Genomic DNA, 24905 nt, shown 5'->3' with positions numbered 1-24905 from the left:
ATTCACCACTGCCGATTTACATGACAAACACCCTGTTGGTGAGAAAAGAGCATGAAGCATAACCAAAAATATAAATAAAATGAACTATGATGGATGCATTACCACTGAAACTATCAAGGACAGTTCTCTCAACGCTTAAGGCTCGTGTCTATTAAAGATCTATAGTGTTTCCGTGGGATGGAATCTTAAAATTTCCCGGAGTTAATTACGCAATAACAGAGAAACGTTAAATGCCTTCTGCTCTCCGTATCCTGAACCACTTTCTTTATGCAACGCTCTCCAAGGTTTCTTGCTTGTAAGTGTGCGTTGAAACAATCAGAACAGTTTTTCATTTTCCATTCCTTATCGTCGTGGCTTTATTGTTGTTATCTTCGTGTTTGTTGTATTTCCAAATATATCATCATCCATTTTACATTGAAAAAAAAAACATAACTAAAATTACAGGCTCTAAAGTGACTGATACATTTTTACAAAACAGCCTTCTAAAACGTGCCTTATTTTCAAAATGTCAATTTCGTTTACTAAATTATTATATTGGCTGATAGTCTGTGGAAGGAGGAACTCTGTATGAAGCATAATCTTGGCTTCTGGCAAGTTAAAAGATGGGAGTTTATTGTTGTGCGAGACGGCACTCGAAAGTGAATTTCGTCGAGAAGGCTATCGCTTCCGATGTTACCATTGGATATTTTATACAGGAAAATATGGTGTGCCAATTTGTCTCTCGTGAGCTTCAGTTAATCTTCCAGATTTATTTTTATATATCTGTTATAACGAAAAAATGTCCTCCTCCGTGGCCATGCGGTATAAGGCACTGTGCTTTGTACACCGACTACGGGACGGCATGGGTTCTGGTCCGCCTGGGTTCAGTCTCTGTGTTCTCGGCCTATGTATAGGACCTGTGGCAACCCACCATCGTGAGGAAATTGGGGAGCTACGAGTGAGTAGCGTAACCCGGTCTCAGAAATCTCTTCTAAACGGCTGGGGGTACGACGTGCTGACCCCACGTCACCTTATTACCGGTTGAAGATCCCCTCCCCTCTAGGTAGGATTGTGGGAGGAAGACTGGCAGTCGGGAGATCGTCCTAGGCCCTTCAAGGGCTGTCGAGCCACGGGTTATTATTATTATTATTATTATTATTATTATTATTATTATTATTATTATAACGAAAAAATATATCTTGGTCAGTATGCAACGAAAGAACACACTTTGGAAACCGTTCTAAGAATTTATATTCTGATATAATAAAAATAACTGAAAACTGTGAAAACATATCAGGGAAAACTAGCCAATAACATTATGTAAAAGAGAAGGAAATCCGTAATTCATTTACATGGAAAGTTAATTAAAACATAATTGATTGATTGAGTTGGTGTTTTAAGTCCACTTTGTGCACAGTAAGGCTAATTGGGACTGGACCTACAGTTTAAAGTGGGATCCGAACCACTATGTGCCTCCACCTGGAATCGAACCCGGGACCCCATGATTACAAGGCGGCGAAGAATTAAAACATAGAGAAAGCAATCGTTCGCATTAGTGCTTTAAAATAAATTGTTTGTGAATTGTTGGTAAAGAACAGTAGTTTTATTACTAATTGGAAATGTTCTCGCTCTGTTATTGCTAGTACTATTTGGGGATGCGGAACGGGGTGCGAAGTATATTACAAGTAACGCCTTGCTCTCGTCTAGTCTCGCACACAGGGGAACTTTATATTTTCTTTCGTATATTTATGTGATTATTTTTGTATTTACTGTTGTAATTAAAGACGAACATTACTATTGACAATTTACCTAAATTTACCTAAATTACCACCGACAAAAGTATTTACTCTACTCTATTCATGATTATTCCATATTTATGACTAAATCAAACAGCAATTGTTTTCGACAACTTATAAAAGCTAAGTTCAGGCACTAAAGTACTCGCAGATGTGGTTTCCTTCGCTTTTCCCGGCTTCCCAATCGAGAAATGGGCACATATTTTCAATCCAATGAATCTTACGACGACCGTTCTATGTGCCTCCAGAACGTTTTCATATGCCTATTATTATTATTAAATATTATTATTAGGGAAAAATATAGCTGTTTTCATACCGAACCGGTCGTTTGAGATATGCAATTTATGACATTAAATCAAGTAAAGTGGACATATTTTGTTGAACCTTTTTGCACCTTTTCGTGAGATCAGCACATTTTCCCCTCTTTGATGCTTCAGCACCTTTTTGTTTGCCTTTCTTTCATGTTCTGTTACAAAAGTGGACAGAAAAATAAATGATTTTCACTCTTCTTGAGCAGCTATATAAAATTTTATAGTCTCATATTGTTGAGCAGAACGAGAGCTATAAAATAGTATAATATAGATTATAGATCCTCTACAGATTCACTGAAATTGATACACCAACTTCTCTTAGCCTATTTTTCAAGTCATGCATTTCTCCGATTCTTGAATACTGTTCTCCAGTCTGGGCCATGGCTTCCAACACAAATCTCTCTAGCATGGATTCCGTCCTCAGCTTCTTTACCGCCATTGTTCGTCATAGAATTCCTTCTCTGCGGCATCTTCAGAAACCTGACATCCTGACTACTTTGAACATTCAGTTACTGCAGACCCGACGCGATATGGCCGACATGAAACTTTTCTATAAAATCATCAATGGGAAATTAAGATCAGAATTTCTACTTACAGAATTCCTCTCGATCGACCCGAAACACTGAATTGTTCCACACCTCTACCGCTGGGCTTTCCCTTATACAGCGAGCGCTCTGTGTTCCACAGGCTGCCCCAGTTCTATGATAAACTACCCACACACATTGACATTTTTGCCGCTGAAAGTATTTTCCGATCTTCTCTAAGAACGAATATGTAAATCTTATGTTTGTTTTCTTATTTATGTCTTATCATGTTTATGTGTATCCTTTTTTGTTTTTACCTAAAACCATATTCACTTGTTCTTTTTGATTTATTAGAGTTTTCAGTGTATAATGGCCTTGCAAGTGCTGTATCTGAAACTTGGAATAAATAAATAAATAAATTATGTTATTCGCTACAGGTTTGAACAAAGAACATTAATGTATCTGTTTTAGGCCTGAATAAAGGCATTTTATCATCACCTTCCTCTGCATATTTTTGAAAACATTTTCAGGACCTTTTTTTTTCCTTTGCCTGCCATAATTTTGTACCTTAAAATCCGCTCCCTAATAATTATATACAGACAACGACTTTACGCACCCTACAGAAATATCTGCCTATGCTCATGATGGCTATTATACGTGTAGAGAAACACGGCGAAGAACTTAGAAAGATAAACCTTTAAGAAGACATTAGAAGAAGGACTTGCACTCACCATGTCGCTGTTCCCAAGTGATGTGCAAGGAGCGATGGCAATTAGTACCTTGTAAGGACACGCCTTGGTTTAATAATGGGACGAAACCTGTCCGACAAGTTACTACAACTAAAAGAACAAAACTTTAATCTGTCACGGCAGGTGTCGCTTCCGAATGAACTCCTCTGGGTGCAAAGGTTTGCACGAATATGCAGAGACACGTTTATCTGTCTTTCATCCGTGAAGGAAAAGTACTAGTTCTCAGGATGTCTTTGAATATCTTCTGCCTATGACCAATTTCTATAATGATCATTGAGTGCAATAAATTTAAGAAATACAGGGTGTTTCATAAGTAATAGCGAAAACTGACACAGTTGAAAGTGCACGATAATGGAAGAAAAAAAGTCTCAGTAAACATGGGTTTGCAAACGAGCCGTTTTCGAGATAATTGTGAATGTGTGGTTACAAGCCACCACTGACTTCATTGTTTGTAAAAGTCGTCCTAGTTGGTAAAATGTACTCTTCGCTGCTGTAAGGTTCCATTTTCACTACGCAGTCCAGCACAACTGACGTGACTCCCATAGTACGATTAGACTGTGTACTGATTGTATCCATCCTGTTTGATAACAACGCCACCTCTCGGAAATGTTCTGTTTTGTAAACAAAGAGCAAACCTCGGAACGCGCAAGGAGTAAAGCATTCGGTGTTTACAAAATGCAATCAGCGACGACTTCTAACCACACATTCGCACACATTATTAGCATTTTACCAACTAGGACGACGTTTACAAACAATGAAGTCAGTGGCGGCTTGTAACCACCACACATTCGCATTTATCTCGAAAACGGCTCTGTTGCGGACCCATGTTTACTGAGACATTTTTGCTTCTATTATCGTGTACTTTCAACTGTGTCAGTTTGTGCTATTACTTATGATACACCCTGTATATTTAACATGTTAATTTTTAATATTTGTAACTTCCATTATTGAATTATATCTGACAACGTCAACCTTTGATTTGATTTTTGTTATTGAGCGTCGCTTTTATTACGGTTTTGGCTAATCGGGACGATAAGTGATGACGTTGATGAGGACACTCACAAAGAACACCCATGCCCAGGCCGGGATTCGAACACGGGTCAGCTGGCGTTGTAGGGTGCTAAGCTAACTGCTCCGCCACTGTGGCCAGAGACAACTCCAATCCAATCGGTAATTTTAAAGTAATGAAATTATAATTTCCATACGTTTTTGTACACCTTGTTGAATAACAGTCACTGCTCTAAGTCTTTCAGTTAAGAAACTTTCCGTAAAACATCTTCCCAACTAGGATATTTCGCATAGGTATACCACACCTATTGCACTGTCTTTATATTGACGCATTCAAGCGTCCGTCCCTGCCACAGACCACTAAACTTCTTCAAGCATTCCCCCAGCTAGGAATTTCCCCTTCGATTGATTGAGTTGGTGTTTTAAATCCACTTTATGCACAGTAAAGCTAATCGGGACTAGACCTACAGTTTAAAGTGCTATCCGAACCACTATATGCCTCCACCGGGTATTGAACCCGGGACCCCTTGAGTACAAGGCAACGCTACCAATGCATAGGATTCTTGTTGGGAAACCTGATGGTAAGAGACCAGTAGGTAGACCAAGACGAAGATGGAGGAATAATGTTGACATGGACCTAAAGGAAATTGATAGGGATGGAAAAGAGTATATTTGTGTAGATCTTGCTCAGGATAGGGACAGATGGAAGGCCTGTGTTGCTGCAGCCATGAATCTTCGGGTTTAAGACGGCTAGAGAGTTAGTTTAGTTAGTCAGTTATTTTACACACTTTCCCTACCACTCTAGCTTCATCGTGACGATGAGGATGAATGTTAAAACGATGAACTATAGGAAAAAAGAAAACAATGAAACAGCCGTGTCTTTCCGAGGAAGAGAATGAGTTTTATGAAAATAAAAATGTTGATGTTATCCATTGTGGCATTTAATAGTATTTTTGGAACATTCTTCGTTCCTTGCCAAACTCACATTGGAAATATTTCAACGAATGCTAAATAGAGCTTAGAATTGAGACGTTCGTCATCTACGGTTTGCAGAATCTCTGAAATGAACATCAAGTAATTGATTTGATTGATTGATTTGGTTAATTTTATACTCCGATTTGGCCAATCACGAAGATAACGATGACTGATGATATGATGAAATTTATGAAGGGACACTCACAAAGAATAGGGTCATTCCATGTTAAGTAATCTGTGGGTCCCTGATCTACACTCTTCCATTTTTATGAAACTTCTACATTTGTGCCCAAGAGTTTCTGCTACCGTTGCACTATTTCAAGTACAACAGATGAGCTGCAGTGTAATATTTGAAAATTCTGTTCAAATATTCCCCTGAAAGATCCGAACAAAACTCTTAACGCACAGCTGTTCAGCACAATTACACTGTTTAGCTTTATATCGCTGAGGAAATCTGCCAAAATTCAGATGTGTTCTTAAGAGGCCTTGGTTGTTTTGTCAAACTACTTTTGCTGGGCGGAGGTTTCATTTGCTTTACGCGGAAAACTATTACGCTCTTTGCATCGACGTCCAGAAGGGGGGCAAGACGGGCCACAGCCCCCCTTTAAAATGAATGTCCATCTAAAAATTATATATTTCGCAAATAATTTAATTTCAATCACAGTAATTTATGTTAATTATGATAAATTCATTGAAGAAACATTATAATTTCAGACTGAAGCAGTGTTTTGTGAGTGGGCATCACTATTATGGGGGGAAATATGATTCCTTTGCCCCGCCTGGAAAAAAATACCTTGCTTGCCCCTCCCTGGGAAAAATCCTGCGGACGTCCATGGCTCTTTGAAATGTTTCGGTTTTAATGATATGACTGCTGCTACTTTCATGAAACATATGTAGGAAAAAGGTAGCTAATGCCTTCCCCTGCACAACATGCCATTAAGGAACAAAGGAGTCTGTGGAGGTAGGGAAAGGTGGCCAGATTTTTAGAACAACAAAACTGGACATTTTTCATGTTCTCTGAAGGGAAATCAGGACGGCAAAATGAACACATTTTAATATAAAAACCGCTTTTTTAAAAAATACTTATGTTTTAAAACTAATAAATACTGTTCAAATAACGCAATATGGTGACATGCACTTTACTCCAACCAAGCAGTCCTCTAGAATTAGAAGTCATTGATCGATATTTTGCCAATGAATCGATCTTCTTCAGTACATTCTTATTTTCAAATAAAATTTTGTAAAAGATAACGAAAGTTTGAAGATAACAATCTACTGTAAAGCACCACAAGCGGTGCAGACCTCTAATATAAACCGCCCTGTAGTCAGAGGTTGGTTGATTTAGTGTTTTAGTTTCAAGTCCACTTTATGCAAAGTAAGGCTAACCAAGACTGGACCTACAGTTTAAAGTGGAATCCGAATTACTATGTCCCTCCATCGGGTATCGAACCTGGGACCCCTTCATTACAAGGCGACGACGCTACCACTGCGCCATCTGTAGTCAGATGTGAATGACTGGATGTTACCAATGCCATAGTTCAAAGTAAAGCCAGCGCAGACGAAAGCATTTCCTTTATTCTTTTTTGCTAGCATAAATGCTACGTAAATGTTTCCAAAAATCTTATAACAGATAGCACTTTACATTAAAGCATTTTATGGAACATTTCGGTTAGCTGTTTCAATTACAATGTACAATACATACAGCACGAAAGGCACGTCAAGTGCTGTGTGCACGGTGTTTACAATTGAAAAAGCTGAAATATTCTTCCATACGTGTACAGTAAACGTTGTAAAGTATGTGTTTAAGCAGCGCCATTCTTCTCTACCTAAAACCATTTAATACGAAGCGATATTGCTCTCGGTCTTATAGTTATCGTCGTTTTAAAGTGTGAAGTGATACGTTCTTTACATCTCACGCGGCCGCCATTACAACTGCACTCGTGACGTAGAGGTCGCTTCTGATTGGTTACGCTACGAAAAATGCTACGGACCGAGCCTATCCTTGAGAAATGCCACGAAATATGCCATGGCATCTGAAATGCCATAGGATTTCTCACTTTACACTGTAGCTTTTTGGTCATGGCACAAACGTTAAGAAAAATGTTAAGGTAAATGCTTTCGTCTAAATCGGGCCTAATAGTAGAGAAGCTATTTTGTTGTTGCAGTAAATCTATGCCGATGAGTCATTGTCACAAAAAAGAGACATTTTGGTGTCCTGTTTTAAATTTTAAAAATCGGGACAGTTGCTCAAAAAGGGGACTGTTACGCGCCTGCCTCCCAGGTACTCAATTATTATAGACTGGATAAAAACAAAAGCCGCTCCATGCAGCGGCATTGCTACGAAAATTCCCACCTGAATCGCCCATCCGAGGAATCGAACCCGATGGATTTCAGAAGCTATATCGACTGGCCCACCTTGGTTCTAAACATTATACACACACAAAGGACTTTTTCCTGACGGTACGCAACGGTACGCCGTTCCAGCACCTTTCTATAGGGGACTAGCATTTTATTTCAACGAAAGATAGGTTTGTGTGTGACTATGGATGCACGATCATTTGTGAACACAATATTTGGAGTAGTTATTATTAAGGGGTTCTTCGCGATTAGCCAAAGGTGGCAGAAATGCGAAGTAAAATAAAACAAAATCAATCAATCAATTATTATGACGAATGCAATAACAAACAAACTTGAAGAGCAACCTTTCATCCCAGTAAAAAACGACTAGAAAGTACTATAAATGTGTATGTGTGTGTGATGGTCTGTGCATGCATGCGTGCGTCTGTGCGTGCGTGCGTGTGGAACAATGAAAACATTACTTTTTAAATTACTTACTAAATTCGAGCCGATCGAAGTGCAGGGTGCTAGGACGACAGGGGTCTCGGATTCAAATCTCGGCTTGGGAATGGGTGTTCTTTGTGAGATCCATTCATAAATGTCATCATATGCCTCCCCGATGGTGCCGTGGTAGCGTCGTTGCCTTGTAATCAAGGGGTCCCGGATTCGATACCCGTTGGAGGCATATAGTGGTTCGGATCCCACTTTAAACTCTAGGTCCAGTTCCGATTAGCCTTACTGTGCATAAAGTGGACTTAAAACACCAACTCAAATAATCAATCATAAATTTCAACATATCACTCTCCTTCGTGATTAGCCAAACCGGAGTATAAAATAAACCAAATCAATCAATCAATTTTTTTTTATTTCCTTCATTTTACTTCGCTCTTTGTGCCACTTTTGGCTAATTTGCGAAGATGAGAATGAGGGATGATATGATGAAATTAATGAATGGACACTCAGAAAGATCCATGCCCAGGCCAGGATTCGATGTAACGTAGCGTAGCGCGATGTGCTAACCACTCCGCCACAGGGGCCGGCAATCAATCAATCAATTAGTTTACTTAATGTTCATTTCGGAGATACTGCAAACCGTAGATGACCAACGTCCTCTCTTCATGGTAAGATGCCGTGCCTTCAATATATTCAAAGTAAAGATAATGAAAATATGCTATTAACTTTTGCGCTTAGGAATACTAAGGGAAAATGTACTTGACACAAATATTCCCTTGTTCCTCCGCGAACTTATTAAAAAGAAAAATAATAGCATAATAAGTTTACGACTTGCTTACAATTCCCACCTGTTTCCGTTGAGTCACGCAATTGTGCAAATGCCAAAGAAAACGGAACTTCTTGTTTTTCCCTTCGGGCGAATTTTTTGGTTCTCGGAAGTTTACGCCACGCTTAGTTGTGACCGTTTGAATGGTTGACGAAACCAACGTGACGTCAATGTCAGTTTTCGGGGCCAGCACGCAATTCAACAATGTCTTTACATACGTCAAAAGCTGCACTCTAAGTTCCAGAAGAAGCTCCGAGATAGCCTAGTGGTAACGTCGTCGCCTTGTAATCAAGCGGTCTCTCGTTCGATACCCGGTGGAGGCACATGGTGGTTCGGATCCACTTTAAACTGTAGATCCAGTCTCGATTAGGAATTCTGTGCACAAAGTGGACTTACAACACAAACTCGATAAAAACTCAACCCAGAATCTCGTCCGTCATTCTGTGCACCTTATCATCACCCTTCGTCATGTATTAAGAGTTAAGTTAGATCAGAGATCGTCAACTCCTCGAATTATTTCCAGAATTGAAAATACATGACTGATTGATTGATTTTGATCTAATTATTGATAACAACTCGTTTGAACTAGTTTCCAAATTCAAATACTTAGGAGTAATATTAACAAGTGAAAATTATATTAAAGAGGAAATAAAAAGTAGGCTTAATTCAGGAAATGCATGTTACTTTTCTCTTCATAAACTATTGTCTTCTCGTTTAATATCTAAGAAACTAAAAGTTAATATATACAAAACCGTAATTTTGCCTGTAGTATTATATGGGTGTGAAACTTGGTCCCTTACATTGAAAGAGGAACATAAATTGAGAGTATTTGAAAATAAGATCCTTAGGAAAATATTTGGACCTAAAAGGGATGAGGAGACAGGTGAGTGGAGAAGGCTACATAATTTAGAACTACATAATTTGTATTCATGTCCAGATATTATTAGAATGATTAAATCAAGAAGACTGAGGTGTGTAGGCCATGTGGCACGAATGGGAGAGGAAAGAGGAGTTTACAGGATTCTTGTTGGGAAACCTGATGGTAAGAGACCTGTAGGAAGGCCAAGACGAAGATGGAGGGACAACGTTGAGATGGACCTAAAGGAAATCGGTAGGGATGGAAAAGAGTGTATAGATCTTGCTCAGGATAGGGACAGATGGAAGGCCTATGTTGCTGCAGCCATGAACCTTCGGGTTTAAGAAGGCTAGAGAATTAGTTAGTTAGTAAGATTGATTGATTTTGATTTGTAGGTACATCAACACATAGCTTATTTTTACCCTTCACCCAATTCAGCGACAAGCCTATTATTTAAAACAAAACTGAGGACACACCCTAATACGAAAAGATGTCTATTAAAAACTTCCTCACACAACTTTTGAAAACAAATTCATTCATTCAATACTTTCCAGAATTAAAACTATAGTTTGACAAGAACTATACACCACATTACGATGCAAAGGTTCCAGGGTTGGAATCCCTGGCTGGACATGCGAGTTCTTTGTGCGCGTCTCTTCATCAATTTCATCATATCATCACTCATCTTCATCTCCGCGATTACGCAAAGTGGCAGAAATGCGAAGTAAAATTAACCAAATCAATGAATCAATCAAGAGCTATAGTGTTTCGGAGGATATAATCTCTTCACCTATTAAAATATGAGGCTGTAAAGAGGCACACTGTACACACAAGGACAAACACAGGACAATATTACTCCACAGAGAATTATCCTGACCGTAGATCTAGGCGCCAAATAACGTACCTACGTAAGTGGCATATGAATTCAATTTTGATATCTGAGTATGGCAATTAGGGTGTTGCAAAAATTAATGATTGGTACAACTGCACACAAATAAAATTTGGTAGGATTCATAGACGTAGCTAGAACTTTATATTTGGGTGTGCACAAAGAAAAAAATGAGGTCTTGTACCTTTTTAATAGCATATTTTGCAACACAATCACTTGGCTCTTTAACTGCACCGGTGTTTGTAAAGGAATATAAATTCACTAAATGAGTGTTGAAAATTTCTGAATATATGTAGTAGAAAAAATCAAATTGCATAGAAATTACACACACACAAAATGTTCATAAATGTTACATACAAATACATCAAAATACACGTCATCTATAATAACATACGTCTGTCAAAGGGTACAATGTTCTTAAACTCATCAATAACTTCATTTACATCAATAGACTAACCTTTTTCCTGTTCCACAAATAGCAAGAGCCAGATCCTGTTGCCGAGTGGTTAGCACATCGCGCTGCGACGCCAAGGGTCCCGGGTTGGAATCCTGGTCGGGCTTGGTTGTTTGTGAATGTCCATTCATCAATATCATCATTTCATCACTCATCCCCATCTTCGCAAATTAGCCAAGAGGCACAAAACGTGAAGTAAAATAAACTAAATCAATCAATCAATCAAACAAACAAATAGCAAGAGCAGGGCTTCCAATCTATCCTGCTCTGAGTTGCTCTTAATTTAGTTTTAACTTGGGTAAGCTTGGAGAAAGGTCTCTCACACGTGCAGCTTGTGACAGGTATAGAAGAAAAGCGCTGCAGTACAGAGTAGAATGCAGTAAATACCTTCTTTCTCCAATGACATCGAAAATCTATAGACACCCGTTTCATCAGCGATAATGCACACGTTTGCACCAAGTAATGACATTTTCAACTTCTTACAAACTTGAAATATCTGTCTTTAATTCTCTTTGATAAAGCAGCCCATTAGGGTGTGCCGTAGCTACACCTATGGTAGGATTATTTATGTTTACATATCAACAATTTTTCTTGAGAATGAATATTTCATTTTCATAATAGACTGATATGAAGGCAGTATTTTGAACGAAAAATATACACACACACACAAATATATATACACACACACACACACACACACACCTATATACGAGCGTTCCCTGACATTCGCTACGAGACTCGACGGCAAGCTGCCCGGCATCAGACCTTGTCTTTCCCGGTGAACGGGTCCGTGACAGTCGCTAGAGTCGGCTATTAAAATTACAGTTTTCATATTGTGTAGTAACCTTGACTAGAGAAGGTGTTAAAAATGATGTCCCTCTGCTGCAAGACATTCCTGGCACCTCCGAAGGAAATTGGCATTTACACGTGCAAGTTCGTCTACTGTAATTCTCCCGATTTTTCGCACAATACTCTCTTTTAACTCACGGATGGTGTGCGGATTGTCTTTGTATACTTTATTTCACCATTTTTCTTTCCACTTATATTCAGAACTGACCCTGTTACTCTAAACTTTTTTACGAGGTTTAATATAAGCGACTGTCGCGAACCCGTTCACCGGGAAAGACAAGCGCTGATGCCGGGCCGTTTGCCGCCGACTCTCGTAGCGAATGTCAGGGAATGCTTTATATATCACTGACTCTTTCAAAGATGATAATTGTTGTGAACATGATGGATAACCAGATTTTGTGAGTAATAGATTTTGTCTTTACGAGGAACCTCCTGCAAAAGTAAGTGTTAATGTCGAATTTTTTGACGCTGTTGCTACATTCAAAATTTACCTCAAAATGCTGAGAAGAAATGTAGCTGTAGGGAAATTTTCGCTACAACTACAGGAATTTTGTAGCTTCGGTACAGCTACAATTTTTCAAAATGCTGCAGCTACAGCTACAATCTTTTTTGTAGCGCGCTACTTCCGACCATTGGTCAATGGCGGCGATTAGGGGGCAAGGGGGCAGTTTCCCCCCAAATGTTTGCCACTTTTGCCTCCGCACTATGCTAAACCTTATATACAAAGGTAAATATACTGACTTTGCCCCCCCCCCCGGTTTTGGAACCCAATCGCCGCCACTGACCATTGGTTATGTCTGTTACCAAAACTTTAGGGCAGTAGCAGAAATTTTCATTGAAAATTTGCTATTACAATCCACACATCACCGTAGATTTAGACAACACGCATAGCTCCTTGCAGGGAAGTGAGCATTTCAGAATCTAGGCGTCACATTTTTAGTGCCGGTGAGTGTACATGAGCTACCAAGAGGGACTGAATTTATTAAGGCAAGATGGATCGAAATTATTCATTTTAACAGACGGTCTTGTCAATCTAAATAATTTTTGTGGCGTAAAACATGCAGGCTCTTGAACCTTAGAAAATGTTATTTTCTAGTATTTACTAATTGATGAAATTTCGCATTAGAAATTTTCTGCCAGACAGGTTGATCGAGTTGTCTTGCCTTGAGCTACTATTTCGCAGGTCTCTAAGTCCATCAAAATTTAATTTTATGTCTGGTAGTTACTGAGAAACCGATAGTGTACACAGACTGACGTATAGGACCAATGCATAAAGGTTCTCTATTTTTCAGATTTGCAGCATAGTACCTTAAAATTCTTAATTGTAAATGATACGCAAGTGATCTTTAATGTCAGGTACGTGTGAGACGGAAAATTATTCTAGAGCTAAAATCAAATCCGGTTGCTTCTTCCCTTCTGATTCTTCTATTTTCTATACTTTCTCTCTCTTTCGCAATGTTTATTCCCCTTCTCTCTTTCCTACTGCCTTCCTCGCTCTTTTTCTTTCCTTTTATATTTCATTCTCTCTTTTCTCTCTTTCTTTCTTTATCTATTTCATTCATTCTTTTCTCTTTCTTTCTTTGTCCTTTCTCTCCTTCTTTCATTTTCAATTTCATTCTTTCTTTTGTCTTTCTTTTTCTATTATGTTCATTCTCTTCTCTCTTTCTCTACTTCATTCCTTCATTTCTTTCTTCTATTTCATTATTTATTTTCTCTATTTCTTTATTCTCTCTCTTACTTTGTCTTTTCTCTCCTTCCTTCATTTCTATTTCATTCTTTCATTTCTCTTTCTCTTTTCTCTATCGTCCACCTACATATCTTTTTTCTTTATTTCTTTTTCTATTTCGTTTTTCTCTTCTCTCTTTCTTTCATTTTCTACTTCATTCCTTCCTTACTCTTTCTTTTTCTATTTTATTTTTCTCTTCTCTCTTTCTTCCTTTTTCTATTACGTTCTATCATTTCTTTCTTTTTCTATTTCATTTTCTTTTCACTCATTCCTTCTTTTTATATTTCATTCTTTCTTTTCTCTATCTTTCTTTTCCACTTCTTTCTTTTCTCTCTTTCTTTGTCTTTTCTCTCCTTTATTTTTCTTTCATTCTTTTTCTCTTTCTATCTTTTTCTATTTCGTTCTTTCTCTTCTCTCTTCCTTTCTTTTCCTACTTCATTCCTTCTCATCTCTCTTTCTTTTTCTATTCCATTATTTATTTTCTATCTTCTTATCTTTTATATTTCCTTCTCTCCCATTCCCTCCTCTCTCTCTCTCTCTCTGTCTGTCTCTCTATGTGGCATTTTATTATTTCTCTTTATTTTTATTCTTCCTCTTTCTCCCTCGATCGTCCATTCATTCTGTTTTATCTTTTTTTTTTTGTTTTCTCTTTTTTTCTCTCTTTTAATACGTTTCTCTTTTCTCTCTCTTTTAATACGTTTCTCTTTTGTTCTGTGCTTTTAATTTCTTCTGCCTACTGTATTTTAGATTACCTTATTAAGTCCTACATTGGTGTGGGACTTATAACCAACATGTTTCAGATTAATTCAAGAGGAAATCGGTCTTTCAGTTTGAAGCAGTAGTTTTCTATGTAGTTTTTACAGATAGTCTGATAATTAATGAAACATATATTTATATTTTACTTATAATTTCGTAACACTATGAATAGATTTTGCTGAAATTACTATTACTTTAAAACCAAACGCTATAACAGTGCAAAATTTTATTTTCTTTCTGCTTATCGTGAAGCTATAACTTATTGCCTTAACTTAAAATAGGTTATTAGCATATTTTAAAGCACCATACAATGCTCTGGAAGTGTACAATTGTCTGGAAATGAATTGTTTGAAATGTCAGGGAATTTGTTTTGCCAAAATAAGCGGGACAGTGTATCAGAATTTACAATTAATTGTAATGTTGCTTATAATCTCAGAGGGAAGGAAATTCTCTTACCCCGGTTGGTAATGAATTTTGCAATGCAGAGCTTGGTAACAGGTGCATGTCTGCAAAACTATATTTTGGGAGGGGTCTGAACCAAGTAATATTAATAGCAATAATATAATAATTTTTAAGTTATTGTTAATATATTAATATGTATATTAATAATAATAATAGGCCAGTAAATAGTTATTATTATTGTTTATTGCATGAACACGTAATAGAATGATATAAGAATAGAGATATGGGCCTTACAGATGGCGTAGTGGTAACGACGTCGCCTTGTAATCAAGGAGTCCAGGGTTTGGATTTGAGAATAAAGACCCTGATCATTAATTGTATGCGTATTATTATTATTAGTGCGTACGCATAAACTTTCGCAGGTACTGTCAAGGGAAAGTTTCTAATTAAAAGTCCATTTATTATGGATGAATATTGTATTAAGTCTGTTGAATGTTGGTCACGCAAATTGATTGATAGGCAAGGGGCATAAAAATTAATAAGAGGTGGGTCCTTAAATATTCAATTAGCTAATTACTTTAACATTTACTTAGGTACATGTGTGACATTTTACACACAAAATTTAAGGTTTTAGACATGAGATTGGATTAAAATATTCATAATGAACTGATTTCATGGAATGATGAAGTACTTTGTATCATCTGCTAACAAATGATAACTTCAGTATGATGGCATAGGCGGAATGCACGACAATCATAAACAAAAGTGTGTTACGCGTATGACGCTTTAAAATTGTAGCTAATTTTGTCTGTCAAGCACATACTGCAGATGCTAGTAACATTTATTGGTGAAATGTGTAAATTATATGCATTCACAAACATCTAAACCTTCATGCAATTAAAAACAATAATAATTTCCATATTAATTCACTTTGTTATTAACATGGAGTAGGACCACTTTTCATGGAATGGCCCACTTAATATTTTCACTTTTAATCGTAATTTTATTCTTATTTTTCTGCATAATAAGCTGTATAGTAACAATCTACAATAATTCTTAACTTTACGTAAGTTCTGCAGAAATAAATAATATTCATATTACCCAACAGTAAATATATATTTTGATTATTTAATTTTGGTTTTATTAAATCTTTCTGGAGGGGGTACAGACCCCCTGGACCCTCCTCTAAATATGTCCTTGCTTCAGGACCACATATTTTTGGCTCGTCTACCTCCCCTTTTAATTTGAACATTGTCCCAATACGATTAAGAGTTTTGAATATATTCAATTGAGAATCGTTATTCCTAAAATAGTACAAATACTATAGTATGAAATCTAGGATGGGCACACTTAGCCAACCCACTAAAGTCGCCACTGCAAATGTCTAAATGCACTAAAACTAAGTAAAGCCCAGTTTACATCGTGTACTCACCAGACTCGCGTCCAACCCTCTGTCAACTTGAAAACACACAAAAAGGGTAATCACAGCGTGGAACCAGCGATCTGATATAATTTACACGCCAGTGACATTCCCGTAATATAACGCCTCTAATTGCACAACAACGAGGCAGCAAAGGGAACGAGGTAAACGAAAGCGAAAACAAAACCTTCGCGCCAGTCCTTCAGTAAATCGTAAGGGTGACAGTTGAAACTCGCTCAAAGCTCGACCTTACAAGTGTGTCGACTACACACAGCAGAACTTGCAAAAGATCTACGGAGCTGCGGTTCTGGTTTGAAGCACAATTCACGTGACCCTGAAAACACTATCAGCTGACCTCCGGAAGAAAAGAAAAAAAGGGCTCGAAATTGTAAGATCTGTATCAGTATATGCTTACCGTTCGTTCAAGAATGGTGTGGAAAACCCACTGTGAAGTTCCAACGACCTTGTCTATTGCGTTTATTAGGAATTCCCGTACTGAAGGATTTTGCATTTTTTCCCTACCCTGCCAGTGAATAATTCCGGCTTACTTAGCCAACCGTAACGTTACGTTTCCACCCCCTTGTCTTCGTTATATATACCTTTTGAACTTGGTGATCTTGCATCGTTCCCAGCCTTTGTCCCGTCAAGTTTAATTGCTAATTGTTCGCGATCTTTCAAGAAGTCTCTCTCATGCTAGATGTGATGCTTGTTGCATCATCTTGTTGGTTGTTGAAGCAACAGGATGTAAGTGGTGCATTCTGTAACACGTGCAACATTGTTGAAATCATAGGCTGGCTACCACTTCACAAAATAGGGTTATTTTACAGTTGTACCAAGAAGCACTACGTCCAAATCCCGTGGTTGACAAAACAGTAATTTGTTTCAACCTATAGCAGTCACCGCAGACAAAAATGTGCTCCGTGAGAGATCAAATAATGTCAATTGTCAATTGAAAAATAAATTGCAAAAATGGTCAATTTTGATATGATAGTTGACGTTTTCCCTTCATTGAAAGCAACGAAAGTTCAACTCTAATTAATTTATTTCTGAGATATTGGTCGACTTTTATAAATATTTTGTAAATTTTAATTACAACAATGTGTAATACATAGTTAACAACAATGTTATATTTAACCTGCTCTTTAGTCGATATTGCAATCGTCGTCCATATCATTGCCGTGAACTACACCAAGAGTGATAAACAAAATAGTCCATTACTGGGACAGTTGTGAGAAGGGCATGTACAGATGCGAGTAATTTAACCCAACATGCCATTTAAAGATATTAGACAACTCTGAGTCAGAATCCTAATAACAGGACCGACACTCACTAACAGGCAAAACCCGAGATGATAAGACTTTGACCTTGAAGCAGAGTTGAAGAAAATTAAATTGCAAATTTTTCTGCCTTGTACATACTGCACACTGTATTATTTATTTCAATTATTACTCTAACCTTTATTTTCTTCTTTCACTTGTAGGCTTTTATTCTGATAACATATTGCTGAAATTTACTGTTTCAAAAGTACGATTAGTAGCAAAATTGCATTTTTTTAAATGTCCTTCAGACACTAAGGCTTACCTCAAATATTCTTAAATATGTTAAACTTTTTTAATCAGAAATACAAACTGTAAATATTCAAATACAACTTACATTATTACACAGTGAGTTTTTCTTTTGTTTCCTTGATTCAAAATTTGTAGGATATAAATGTCACAAAACATGGCATAAGAAGAAAATATTGAAGAATCAGTACTCGATCAGCCTACATGTGACATTTAAGACTAACATAAATATGTATTTTAAGATGTTAGTCAAGCGTTTACCTTATAATAAGAACACAGTCCATCCTTGTTTGATTAACAGATTCCTTATTAATCATTATTCTTAGAAAATAAGTCTTCTTGGCATTATGTTTTAAACGTTTTATTTGTCTACAACTTTTTTTTTTTTTTGGTAAACTTTCCGTATCCGGAAAACGGATTTCTTCAAATTTACAGGAGAAATTACTTACCGAATGCAGTTTCTTTAGACTTGTGGAAGTTCGGGGAAGTGTTTTCTCGCATCGTTCATTGAATTTTGCCGGTAAATCATGTATTTTTCGATATAAATGTGTAACCGATGCACGAAAGCTGTTGCATCCATTTCCTTCCAGCCGGATGTTGCCTGTGTGTGATGACGTAATCCCGGTCAGTGTCTCCAAACACGTGTTTTTGTAACTGAAGAAGGTACTTTTCCGCAAATGGTTTGTGGGGCTGTGTCAATGATTCGTGGGGCTATGTGTCAATGGTTTGTGGGGCTATGCGAGAATGGTGTGTGGGGCTACGCATTTTTTTCTAAATGAATTTTAAACTATTCTAACCTAAACGTGACCCAATCTAACCTAACCTTACCGGAAATGGTTCATGGGGCTATGTATGAATGGTTCGTGGGGCTATGCGTCAATGGTTTGTGGGGCTACGTAGGTATTTTTGGGTGGAGTGGGGTGGAAACACCGCATGCCGACTACGGTAGTGAAACTGTGACCGCCATTTAGCGGGTTACCAATGGGAAAAAGAAACGAACAAAACTTATTTCATACGTCGAAAATATAGATTATTATTATTATTATTTATTTATTTGTTCAGCACAGGATACATTTCCCAATTATGTCGAACATAATACACTGTGAATAAATAACAAGATAGAAGAGAGAAAAAAAAGAATACATGAAAGTATGAACGTCTATGTTAGAGGTCTGCACGGGCTCGGGCCAGGTCCTCGGGCCGGACTCGGGCCATAAATAACCAGAACTTCTCGGGCTCGGGTCGGGACCGGGCCTCGTGGCTATTTTGTTAGCGAATATTGTCATTGAAAAATAATTTTTAATTATTGAAATTATGGTTTACTTCGAGAATGAGAATAGGAGCATTTTTTAAATGTCCCATCATTTGAAGGACTGCACGACCTCAGCTTTGCCGTCAGGTGTGCACGCGTTTCACTGTCGCCAAGCTTAACCGCCACCCAGCCAGAGCGGCGCCAGGCGACCAGTCAGCAAAATTTGGGACTTCCCCTTTCCACAGCAAGAGAGTGTGTATCGTTCATTCGTCAGTCAAGTGCCGGTGTTTGTTGTTCTGTTGTACGCGCTCGGGTTTTGTTTTTACTTTCGAAAATTAACATAGAAGAAATTAAAACTAAACTGAAGGATGGGGAATATGTGTTAGTGGAGAATACGCGTGGAAAAAGTGACATTTGGAAAAAGTTTCGAGAGATAAAGAAGAGGGATAGCGATGAGAAGATTTGTGCTGTTCAGTGTATGAAGTGCAATGTGGTTTTAAGTTATTCTGCTTCGAAAACCGGTAGTTCTCATTTAAGAAGGCATGTTTGTAAAATTCTATCCTTTTTTCAGTCTTCCTCATCGCGTCTTCCACAAAATGTTAAAGATGAAGTTACAAAAGCATGTGTCTCTTTGTGTTGCAAAGATATACGACCTTTTGGCATTGTGCAAGGTGAAGGATTCATAGAATACTCTCAGATATTGGTTAAAATAGGTTCCCAACATGGTAATGTGAACATAAAAGAATTGCTCCCCCACCCTACCACAGTGTCACGTAATGTAGTGAAAGACGCTGAAATCCTCCGAAATTCGCTGGCTCATGCGGTGCAAACAATGATTGATAGGCGGGAGTGTGCTCCACTGATATGTGGAGTGATGATTTTAAACACATTTCTTACATAACTCTTACTGTTCATTTCGTTAATGAGAAGTGGGGGTTGTGTAGTAAAGTGCTCTTCACAGCAGAATTTACAACTGACCGGAAAACGGGAATGAACATAAAAAGAGAATTAAATCGAAAAGCAGTTTCAGTGGGTCTTGAACAAGGCAGCCTTTCTCAAATTGTTTTTGTAACGGACCAGGGAAGTAACATCGTGAGTGCCCTTCAGGCGTACATCAGATTAAACTGTTTTTCCCATCTACTTAACACAATACAGAGGAACTTATTCCAGAAACTCTCGGCGGAAGTTCATTTATCGTATATAGGCACACTGACAACAGAGATAAAGGACATAGTGCGGTACATGAAAGGACAGAGTGCGGTACATGAAACACACAGGTCTTACACAACATTTGAAAACTACCCTGTATCAAGAATGTGAAACTCGATGGTACAGTAGGATTGGCATGTACAAATCTTTTGATGTCAACTACAATGACATTGAAAATATTCTTATCGAAAGCCAGGAAGAAGGGAGAATGGCACACGTTCAACGAGATATCCTGAGAATGCTTATCGAGTTTCTGGAACCATTCAAAGACGCTTCTCTGCAATTAGAAGCAGATACATACCCCACACTACCACTTGTGCTTCCTTTGCGATTCAATTTAATACATCACCTTAAAGAACAGAATCTCTCAGATCCAGAGGATCTGTTGCAGTTAAAACAAATTGCATTAAATTTACTCGCAGAAAAGTTTGTTTTGCACAAATTTCATAAGATTGCTTGCTTCTTGTGGCCTAATTTCCGTCAGTTGAGAATGCTCGAAAATACAGAGAAATAGGAGACAAGACTCGACGTGTGTTCCTTAATACGGGATCTAAAGAGCAAAGAGCCAGAATCCCAATGTAAAGATCATTCTCAGCGAAATAGTTCTTCTGTCCCTTCTCAATCTCAAGTTGCCAAAAGACTAAAAATACTGGATTTCATGTGTATCGAAGATGAAAATATTGATGCCCGAAGTGAAAACGAGGCCGAAGAAATTGAAAAATATTTAAATCATAGTTATGGTTCGGTTGACATTAAAGACCTACTGGAATGGTGGAAAGATCACGAACAGGAGTTACCGTATTTATCGCGGCTTGCCAGACAATTCCTATGTATACCAGCTTCAAGTGCTAGCAGTGAAAGGAATTTTAGTCCAGCTGGGTTGCTGATCCAACAGAGACGAACCAGCCTCAGTTCTCGAAGTGTGGAATCTGTACTTTTTCTGCACAGTAACATGGGACACTAACCAGTAACCAGTCAGTAAGTAGGCCTACATCTTTTTTTTTTAAAGTAGCGCATGTTTTGTTAATATTTGTTTCACCAATAGTAGATGTAGCAAAAGTAACAGTATTTTTTTTCTCATCGATTGTTTACATTTTTTTATAACAGCTAGTTAACGAAGTACAACAGTGCCCATTTTTTTTTCAAATGCTGAATTGGAAAGTAATTTTAATTATGTTTTCGGGCTCGGGCCGGGCTCATGTTTACTTATTATCGGACTCGGGTCGGTTTCTTTTCCTCGGGCCTTACAATTTAGGCCCGTGCAGACCTCTAGTCTATGTACACAATATTTACATCAATTTATGAACTTTTTGTTGTCATTATCTTTTTTTCAGCACACTACGTGAGTCTGTGAACATATCAAAGTCTACAGTTTTTAATAGTTCATTCACCGTGTCCTGCATGCGCACTGCAGGTGAAAACCTATGCGTGTTCACCCTTGACCTCTCCGTGTAGAATAATTTTCGGTTTCTTGCACTGTGACGGCCTACATTAAAGTTTATACTTTCTAACAGTGCAGAACACTCACAGCCATGATTAATCAGTTTCTGTAAAAAAAATTAAAAAAAAATGACATCACTGACGACTCTTCTGTTGAACAAAGTTTCCAGACCGAAATGCTTGCATAGATATGTATAGTTCTTTTTTGTGATATTCAATGTTCACCTTGAAGCACAGCCATTTCACAAACTGCCTTTGGACGCTCTCCACTTCCTCTTGCCATGTTTTGTACCGTGGATTCCATATGGGACTGCAGTATTCCAGTACTGGACGAACGAGTGCGACGTATATTTTTACAACCGTAGGCACAGAGAAATTAAACAGAAAATTTATTCTAATGAAACCAACTAGCTTTATACACCTTTTCACTAAGGCTTGATAATGGGTGTTGAACGACAGGTCAGATGTGAAGTGGACACCGAGGTCAACGACAACTCTCGTACGCCTCACCGTCGAGCTGCCAATTTTATACTCGTGTGTAATGGTTGTTTTCTTGTTGGTGAATGACATTACGTTGCACTTATTCACATTTATAATCATTCCCGTCTGCTTACACCAGTTTTCGAAGGAGTTTAGGCCTTCCTGCAGCGTATGACAGTCATTCAATGAGCTGATTGAATAGTACAGTTTCATATCGTCTGCGTACATTAGAATATTCACTTTTTGCAGGTGGCTCAAAATATCGTTGACGAACAGAAGGAAAAGGTACGGACCTAAATTGGATCCCTGGGGGACTCCCGACGAAACTCTTCTCTCGGCCGAGGCGAACCCGTGAAAAAAGCGAAGTGCCACCTTCAGCAATGTTTCTCAATGCAGAATACGTAAGTAGGAATATGGAAAGTGACATAAATAGCGAGTTTCAGGCGTTTTCCGGATACGGAAAGTTTACCTTTTCTTATTCATGTTTAAAACATTGTTTAAAACATTAAGAACATGTTTAAAACAAAAGAAAATTGTTTGTTTTGTTTCTTTTTTTAAAAAATTGCGAACCTTGGACACTGTGCGAATTAGCGGGGGGGATACCGCGGATTTCCCCCTCACAAAACATTTTATCCTCAGCAAAAGGTAATTCTTTTTATTCCTGCCAGGGATAGTTTTATCCCCCTTTAAGAGAGGGAAATCTTAACTTTGTAATAAACACAATTGAAAAGTCATTCGCGTCCGTTAATGGTCCAGTTATCAAAGATTGCCCTGCCGAAAAGTTATGCAGCACTTGTTCAGTTTTCATGGCATAATGCATGATAATTTATAAGTATTAAGTGTTCATAAGAAACTTGTAGGTAAATTTGATGGGCATTAAGTGTGAACTTGGCAATAGAAATTTGGTAAAGTTTTCAGTGCTATGTTACGTGCCTGAACGGTCGAACTCAATGATCAGCATAGGAAGAACTAGTTGGCGGAAGCAACAATAGGTGGCAGCGCGACGAAAAAGAGGAAAGTAAATCGATTGATGAAATTAGAGGAGACAGAAAGTGATTATATCAAACAAAACAAATGAAAGATAATGAGTACAGATTAAACAATTATAAATATAAAATAAGAAACATAAAATAATAGAGAAATTATAATGATTAGCAAAATACTCATGAATTAGACATATAGGAAAGTAAGAAAGTCAAGATGTCGATTCGAATACGTGTATTTTATCTCTGGCGAGGAGAAACGCCTCGTTAGGTTTTTGGTTTTTTGCCCTTTTCTGGAAAAATACATTTATTTACCTAAAGTTCCGTCATAATGATTACAACATAGCCTACTCTTCATAATATCGGCATTAACTTTACATGTAATTGGTAAGATCAGTGTGTATATAAAAATAGAAACGTATTGTAGCTTTTTTCGCATTAAATGACTTGATTATAGAGGAAATATTTGTTTGCTACAAGCATTATTGAGGTTCAACGGGATTAGTCATCGGGTTCTCCTAAGAAGAGGCAACAACAGAGTAGTTCAGATAGATTCAGTAGCTAGGCTCTGGCCAACGTCTCACACTCATAGATCTATATACAATGGGATACGCAAGTATTTCTCGCAAAGCGTACATGTCTATTTTCATTCATTCTTTCCCTTGCATACTACGTGGTTTTAAGGAATATATTTTTACATTGGGGCAAAGATTGTCGCGAGCTCGTTTGGCGTCTCGCTTCATTTCTCGAGCTTCCACAGTGGCGCAACCACAGGGGGACAGGGGGAATTGCTCCCCCCCCCCCCCCCAGTCTTGGACCGAAATGAGTTCTAGGGAGGCAAACATTGACGGCCAAGTGTACTTACAGGGGGCAATTACCGCCCACAACTTCAAATTTTATGCAAATGAAAATACTTTTCATAAAATTTTCTTGCTTTTCTTAGTCTTATCAAGTACAGAATCGTAGCTAGGGGGCGGGAGTCGGCCCTGGGTGCCGAACGATCTAAATGAAAATAAGTTTTAAAATCGATTGATTGATTTGTGGTTTTAAGTCCACTTTACGCAAAGAAAGGCTAATCGGGACTGGTCCTACAGTTTTAAGTGGGACCCAAACCACTGTGCCATGTGCCTCAACCGGGTATCCAACCCGAAACTCCTGGATCACAAGGCGACAATGTTACCATTACACCATCGGGGAGGCACAAAAGTTGTAAAACAGAGAATGCGTTGGCATCCCACGAAATTATTTGCACCCTATTAAATCAATATTGATTTCAGCCTGCAAAAACATTGGATCCAAAAATATTCTTACTCGCTTCGCTCGCGATTTATCGTTCTTCTCTGTAATGCATTGTAAATTACCAGACAGAGAAATAAGACTTGTCTTAATTGATTATGTTTTAAATGCATGAACAATTGTTTTGAGGAAATGGAGAGAGAAAATTTGTGTATTTTTTGCTGTTGGTTTATTGTGAGATGGATGAATTGCTTGTGTAATGTATTTAAATAATATATGTTGTATATAACATGTATTAAAGAAACTTTGAATACGCTCCATGTTGCATATAATATGAAACATAGGCTATGTCATGCATGAAAGTTATACATGTTAATGTAAAAAAGAATTATATTTATAATGCATTTATCAAGCATTTCCTGTCTTTCAA

The 24905-nt window shown here is 37.8% G+C and overlaps 1 protein-coding gene across 1 annotated transcript in view; it reads right to left on the bottom strand.

The window, feature by feature from the left end:
• Positions 1–16583, bottom strand: part of LOC145979813 (para-nitrobenzyl esterase-like) — a 120387-nt gene extending 103804 nt beyond the window's left edge. The window contains exon 1 of the mRNA XM_083112831.1: positions 16323–16583. The gene's annotated coding sequence lies outside the window, so the exon portion shown is untranslated. The remainder of the gene's footprint in view (positions 1–16322) is intronic.
• Between the last annotated feature and the right edge of the window lie 8322 nt (positions 16584–24905).

This window comes from Lepisma saccharinum, chromosome 26 (assembly GCF_977018435.1).
Source record: "Lepisma saccharinum chromosome 26, izLepSacc3.1, whole genome shotgun sequence".
Classification (NCBI taxonomy): domain Eukaryota; kingdom Metazoa; phylum Arthropoda; class Insecta; order Zygentoma; family Lepismatidae; genus Lepisma; species Lepisma saccharinum.
The sequence above is the reverse complement of the archived record's forward strand: the minus strand, read 5'-3'. Positions and strand labels throughout refer to the sequence as shown.